Consider the following 7676-nt stretch of genomic DNA (forward strand, 5'->3'; position numbering starts at 1 on the left):
GCGGGCCGGTAAAATTGCTTAGCCGGGGCTCTGGAAGCCTAACACGGCGTGATCTTGTCCAAAAAGCCGCTCGTGAGCTCCAGCTGGAAGTGTAAAAAGAACCGGGCTGGTTCAAAAAAAGAACCGGGCGGCCCGGTAGAATTGCTTAGCCGAGGTCCTGGAAGCCTAACCCGGCGTGATCTTGCGCAAAAAGCCGCTGCTGAGCTCCAGCTGGAAGTGTAAAAAGAACCGGGCTGGTTCAAAAAAAGAACCGGGCGGCCCGGTAAAATTGCTTAGCCGGGGTCCTGGAAGCCTAACGCGGCGTGATCTTGCCCGAAAGTCGGCCTCTATACTTCCATATTAGGTACCAGGCGCTCAGAGCCAACTTGGCAAAAATTTTCTAAGTGCCCACGGCTCTGCGGGGATTGTGCGTCCGACACGCGCCGGTTCTCCAGCCGGCCTAAAATAACGCAAAACCAGCCTCTCCCCCTGGAGCTCACAGCCAAAGGCGAAACTTTTCTAAGTGCCTACGGCTCTGCGGGCTTTTGAGTCCGCCCCGCGCCGGTTCGTCGGTCGGCCTCAAAAAGCGAAAAATCAGCCTCTCTCCCTGGAGCTCGACTCGAGTTGATCATTATACATGAAGAAATAACCAATTTCATCGTTTGGTTTATGTTTTACACGCGTTTTAAATTTTATTGCCGAAATCGCTTTTTCTCGCCGAGATAAGCACGTTTTCTGAAATGCCGCTCTCCCGTCACTCTGGTTAAAGTGTTATGAAAAAAAAGGCTGTTGGGGGCTAGGGAGTATCGAGTTGATCATTATACATGAAGAAATAACCAATTTCATCGTTTGGTTTATGTTTTACACGCGTGTTAAATTTTATTGCCGAAATCGCTTTTTCTCGCCGAGATAAGCACGTTTTCTGAAATGCCGCTCTCCCGTCACTCTGGTTAAAGTGTTATGAAAAAAAAGGCTGTTGGGGGCTAGGGAGTATCGAGTTGATCATTATACATGAAGAAATAACCAATTTCATCGTTTGGTTTATGTTTTACACGCGTTTTAAATTTTATTGCCGAAATGGCTTTTTCTCGCCGAGATAAGCACGTTTTCTGAAATGCCGCTCTCCCGTCACTCTGGTTAAAGTGTTATGAAAAAAAAGGCTGTTGGGGGCTAGGGAGTATCGAGTTGATCATTATACATGAAGAAATAACCAATTTCATCGTTTGGTTTATGTTTTACACGCGTTTTAAATTTTATTGCCGAAATCGCTTTTTCTCGCCGAGATAAGCACGTTTTCTGAAATGCCGCTCTCCCGTCACTCTGGTTAAAGTGTTATGAAAAAAAAGGCTGTTGGGGGCTAGGGAGTATCGAGTTGATCATTATACATGAAGAAATAACCAATTTCATCGTTTGGTTTATGTTTTACACGCGTTTTAAATTTTATTGCCGAAATCGCTTTTTCTCGCCGAGATAAGCACGTTTTCTGAAATGCCGCTCTCCCGTCACTCTGGTTAAAGTGTTATGAAAAAAAAGGCTGTTGGGGGCTAGGGAGTATCGAGTTGATCATTGTACATGAAGAAATAACCAATTTCATCGTTTGGTTTATGTTTTACACGCGTTTTAAATTTTATTGCCGAAATCGCTTTTTCTCGCCGAGATAAGCACGTTTTCTGAAATGCCGCTCTCCCGTCACTCTGGTTAAAGTGTTATGAAAAAAAAGGCTGTTGGGGGCTAGGGAGTATCGAGTTGATCATTATACATGAAGAAATAACCAACTTCATCGTTTGGTTTATGTTTTACACGCGTTTTAAATTTTATTGCCGAAATCGCTTTTTCTCGCCGAGATAAGCACGTTTTCTGAAATGCCGCTCTCCCGTCACTCTGGTTAAAGTGTTGTGAAAAAAAAGGCTGTTGGGGGCTAGGGAGTATCGAGTTGATCATTATACATGAAGAAATAACCAATTTCATCGTTTGGTTTATGTTTTACACGCGTTTTAAATTTTATTGCCGAAATCGCTTTTTCTCGCCGAGATAAGAACGTTTTCTGAAATGCCGCTCTCCCGTCACTCTGGTTAAAGTGTTATGAAAAAAAAGGCTGTTGGGGGCTAGGGAGTATCGAGTTGATCATTATACATGAAGAAATAACCAATTTCATCGTTTGGTTTATGTTTTACACGCGTTTTAAATTTTATTGCCGAAATCGCTTTTTCTCGCCGAGATATGCACGTTTTCTGAAATGCCGCTCTCCCGTCACTCTGGTTAAAGTGTTATGAAAAAAAAGGCTGTTGGGGGCTAGGGAGTATCGAGTTGATCATTATACATGAAGAAATAACCAATTTCATCGTTTGGTTTATGTTTTACACGCGTTTTAAATTTTATTGCCGAAATCGCTTTTTCTCGCCGAGATAAGCACGTTTTCTGAAATGCCGCTCTCCCGTCACTCTGGTTAAAGTGTTGTGAAAAAAAAGGCTGTTGGGGGCTAGGGAGTATCGAGTTGATCATTATACATGAAGAAATAACCAATTTCATCGTTTGGTTTATGTTTTACACGCGTTTTAAATTTTATTGCCGAAATCGCTTTTTCTCGCCGAGATAAGCACGTTTTCTGAAATGCCGCTCTCCCGTCACTCTGGTTAAAGTGTTGTGAAAAAAAAGGCTGTTGGGGGCTAGGGAGTATCGAGTTGATCATTATACATGAAGAAATAACCAATTTCATCGTTTGGTTTATGTTTTACACGCGTTTTAAATTTTATTGCCGAAATCGCTTTTTCTCGCCGAGATAAGCACGTTTTCTGAAATGCCGCTCTCCCATCACTCTGGTTAAAGTGTTATGAAAAAAAAGGCTGTTGGGGGCTAGGGAGTATCGAGTTGATCATTATACATGAAGAAATAACCAATTTCATCGTTTGGTTTATGTTTTACACGCGTTTTAAATTTTATTGCCGAAATCGCTTTTTCTCGCCGAGATAAGCACGTTTTCTGAAATGCCGCTCTCCCGTCACTCTGGTTAAAGTGTTATGAAAAAAAAGGCTGTTGGGGGCTAGGGAGTATCGAGTTGATCATTATACATGAAGAAATAACCAATTTCATCGTTTGGTTTATGTTTTACACGCGTTTTAAATTTTATTGCCGAAATCGCTTTTTCTCGCCGAGATAAGCACGTTTTCTGAAATGCCGCTCTCCCGTCACTCTGGTTAAAGTGTTATGAAAAAAAAGGCTGTTGGGGGCTAGGGAGTATCGAGTTGATCATTATACATGAAGAAATAACCAATTTCATCGTTTGGTTTATGTTTTACACGCGTTTTAAATTTTATTGCCGAAATCGCTTTTTCTCGCCGAGATAAGCACGTTTTCTGAAATGCCGCTGTCCCGTCACTCTGGTTAAAGTGTTATGAAAAAAAAGGCTGTTGGGGGCTAGGGAGTATCGAGTTGATCATTATACATGAAGAAATAACCAATTTCATCGTTTGGTTTATGTTTTACACGCGTTTTAAATTTTATTGCCGAAATCGCTTTTTCTCGCCGAGATAAGCACGTTTTCTGAAATGCCGCTCTCCCGTCACTCTGGTTAAAGTGTTATGAAAAAAAAGGCTGTTGGGGGCTAGGGAGTATCGAGTTGATCATTATACATGAAGAAATAACCAATTTCATCGTTTGGTTTATGTTTTACACGCGTTTTAAATTTTATTGCCGAAATCGCTTTTTCTCGCCGAGATAAGCACGTTTTCTGAAATGCCGCTCTCCCGTCACTCTGGTTAAAGTGTTATGAAAAAAAAGGCTGTTGGGGGCTATGGAGTATCGAGTTGATCATTATACATGAAGAAATAACCAATTTCATCGTTTGGTTTATGTTTTACACGCGTTTTAAATTTTATTGCCGAAATCGCTTTTTCTCGCCGAGATAAGCACGTTTTCTGAAATGCCGCTCTCCCGTCACTCTGGTTAAAGTGTTATGAAAAAAAAGGCTGTTGGGGGCTAGGGAGTATCGAGTTGATCATTATACATGAAGAAATAACCAATTTCATCGTTTGGTTTATGTTTTACACGCGTTTTAAATTTTATTGCCGAAATCGCTTTTTCTCGCCGAGATAAGCACGTTTTCTGAAATGCCGCTCTCCCGTCACTCTGGTTAAAGTGTTATGAAAAAAAAGGCTGTTGGGGGCTAGGGAGTATTGAGTTGATCATTATACATGAAGAAATAACCAATTTCATCGTTTGGTTTATGTTTTACACGCGTTTTAAATTTTATTGCCGAAATCGCTTTTTCTCGCCGAGATAAGCACGTTTTCTGAAATGCCGCTCTCCCGTCACTCTGGTTAAAGTGTTATGAAAAAAAAGGCTGTTGGGGGCTAGGGAGTATCGAGTTGATCATTATACATGAAGAAATAACCAATTTCATCGTTTGGTTTATGTTTTACACGCGTTTTAAATTTTATTGCCGAAATCGCTTTTTCTCGCCGAGATAAGCACGTTTTCTGAAATGCCGCTCTCCCGTCACTCTGGTTAAAGTGTTGTGAAAAAAAAGGCTGTTGGGGGCTAGGGAGTATCGAGTTGATCATTATACATGAAGAAATAACCAATTTCATCGTTTGGTTTATGTTTTACACGCGTTTTAAATTTTATTGCCGAAATCGCTTTTTCTCGCCGAGATAAGCACGTTTTCTGAAATGCCGCTCTCCCGTCACTCTGGTTAAAGTGTTATGAAAAAAAAGGCTGTTGGGGGCTAGGGAGTATCGAGTTGATCATTATACATGAAGAAATAACCAATTTCATCGTTTGGTTTATGTTTTACACGCGTTTTAAATTTTATTGCCGAAATCGCTTTTTCTCGCCGAGATAAGCACGTTTTCTGAAATGCCGCTCTCCCGTCACTCTGGTTAAAGTGTTATGAAAAAAAAGGCTGTTGGGGGCTAGGGAGTATCGAGTTGATCATTATACATGAAGAAATAACCAATTTCATCGTTTGGTTTATGTTTTACACGCGTTTTAAATTTTATTGCCGAAATCGCTTTTTCTCGCCGAGATAAGCACGTTTTCTGAAATGCCGCTCTCCCGTCACTCTGGTTAAAGTGTTATGAAAAAAAAGGCTGTTGGGGGCTAGGGAGTATCGAGTTGATCATTATACATGAAGAAATAACCAATTTCATCGTTTGGTTTATGTTTTACACGCGTTTTAAATTTTATTGCCGAAATCGCTTTTTCTCGCCGAGATAAGCACGTTTTCTGAAATGCCGCTCTCCCGTCACTCTGGTTAAAGTGTTATGAAAAAAAAGGCTGTTGGGGGCTAGGGAGTATCGAGTTGATCATTATACATGAAGAAATAACCAATTTCATCGTTTGGTTTATGTTTTACACGCGTTTTAAATTTTATTGCCGAAATCGCTTTTTCTCGCCGAGATAAGCACGTTTTCTGAAATGCCGCTCTCCCGTCACTCTGGTTAAAGTGTTATGAAAAAAAAGGCTGTTGGGGGCTAGGGAGTATCGAGTTGATCATTATACATGAAGAAATAACCAATTTCATCGTTTGGTTTATGTTTTACACGCGTTTTAAATTTTATTGCCGAAATCGCTTTTTCTCGCCGAGATAAGCACGTTTTCTGAAATGCCGCTCTCCCGTCACTCTGGTTAAAGTGTTATGAAAAAAAAGGCTGTTGGGGGCTAGGGAGTATCGAGTTGATCATTATACATGAAGAAATAACCAATTTCATCGTTTGGTTTATGTTTTACACGCGTTTTAAATTTTATTGCCGAAATCGCTTTTTCTCGCCGAGATAAGCACGTTTTCTGAAATGCCGCTCTCCCGTCACTCTGGTTAAAGTGTTATGAAAAAAAAGGCTGTTGGGGGCTAGGGAGTATCGAGTTGATCATTATACATGAAGAAATAACCAATTTCATCGTTTGGTTTATGTTTTACACGCGTTTTAAATTTTATTGCCGAAATCGCTTTTTCTCGCCGAGATAAGCACGTTTTCTGAAATGCCGCTCTCCCGTCACTCTGGTTAAAGTGTTATGAAAAAAAAGGCTGTTGGGGGCTAGGGAGTATCGAGTTGATCATTATACATGAAGAAATAACCAATTTCATCGTTTGGTTTATGTTTTACACGCGTTTTAAATTTTATTGCCGAAATCGCTTTTTCTCGCCGAGATAAGCACGTTTTCTGAAATGCCGCTCTCCCGTCACTCTGGTTAAAGTGTTATGAAAAAAAAGGCTGTTGGGGGCTAGGGAGTATCGAGTTGATCATTATACATGAAGAAATAACCAATTTCATCGTTTGGTTTATGTTTTACACGCGTTTTAAATTTTATTGCCGAAATCGCTTTTTCTCGCCGAGATAAGCACGTTTTCTGAAATGCCGCTCTCCCGTCACTCTGGTTAAAGTGTTATGAAAAAAAAGGCTGTTGGGGGCTAGGGAGTATCGAGTTGATCATTATACATGAAGAAATAACCAATTTCATCGTTTGGTTTATGTTTTACACGCGTTTTAAATTTTATTGCCGAAATCGCTTTTTCTCGCCGAGATAAGCACGTTTTCTGAAATGCCGCTCTCCCGTCACTCTGGTTAAAGTGTTATGAAAAAAAAGGCTGTTGGGGGCTAGGGAGTATCGAGTTGATCATTATACATGAAGAAATAACCAATTTCATCGTTTGGTTTATGTTTTACACGCGTTTTAAATTTTATTGCCGAAATCGCTTTTTCTCGCCGAGATAAGCACGTTTTCTGAAATGCCGCTCTCCCGTCACTCTGGTTAAAGTGTTATGAAAAAAAAGGCTGTTGGGGGCTAGGGAGTATCGAGTTGATCATTATACATGAAGAAATAACCAATTTCATCGTTTGGTTTATGTTTTACACGCGTTTTAAATTTTATTGCCGAAATCGCTTTTTCTCGCCGAGATAAGCACGTTTTCTGAAATGCCGCTCTCCCGTCACTCTGGTTAAAGTGTTATGAAAAAAAAGGCTGTTGGGGGCTAGGGAGTATCGAGTTGATCATTATACATGAAGAAATAACCAATTTCATCGTTTGGTTTATGTTTTACACGCGTTTTAAATTTTATTGCCGAAATCGCTTTTTCTCGCCGAGATAAGCACGTTTTCTGAAATGCCGCTCTCCCGTCACTCTGGTTAAAGTGTTATGAAAAAAAAGGCTGTTGGGGGCTAGGGAGTATCGAGTTGATCATTATACATGAAGAAATAACCAATTTCATCGTTTGGTTTATGTTTTACACGCGTTTTAAATTTTATTGCCGAAATCGCTTTTTCTCGCCGAGATAAGCACGTTTTCTGAAATGCCGCTCTCCCGTCACTCTGGTTAAAGTGTTATGAAAAAAAAGGCTGTTGGGGGCTAGGGAGTATCGAGTTGATCATTATACATGAAGAAATAACCAATTTCATCGTTTGGTTTATGTTTTACACGCGTTTTAAATTTTATTGCCGAAATCGCTTTTTCTCGCCGAGATAAGCACGTTTTCTGAAATGCCGCTCTCCCGTCACTCTGGTTAAAGTGTTATGAAAAAAAAGGCTGTTGGGGGCTAGGGAGTATCGAGTTGATCATTATACATGAAGAAATAACCAATTTCATCGTTTGGTTTATGTTTTACACGCGTTTTAAATTTTATTGCCGAAATCGCTTTTTCTCGCCGAGATAAGCACGTTTTCTGAAATGCCGCTCTCCCGTCACTCTGGTTAAAGTGTTATGAA

Source organism: Syngnathus leptorhynchus, unplaced genomic scaffold (genome assembly GCF_054491065.1).
Source record: "Syngnathus leptorhynchus isolate UIUO unplaced genomic scaffold, UIUO_Slep HiC_scaffold_184, whole genome shotgun sequence".
Classification (NCBI taxonomy): domain Eukaryota; kingdom Metazoa; phylum Chordata; class Actinopteri; order Syngnathiformes; family Syngnathidae; genus Syngnathus; species Syngnathus leptorhynchus.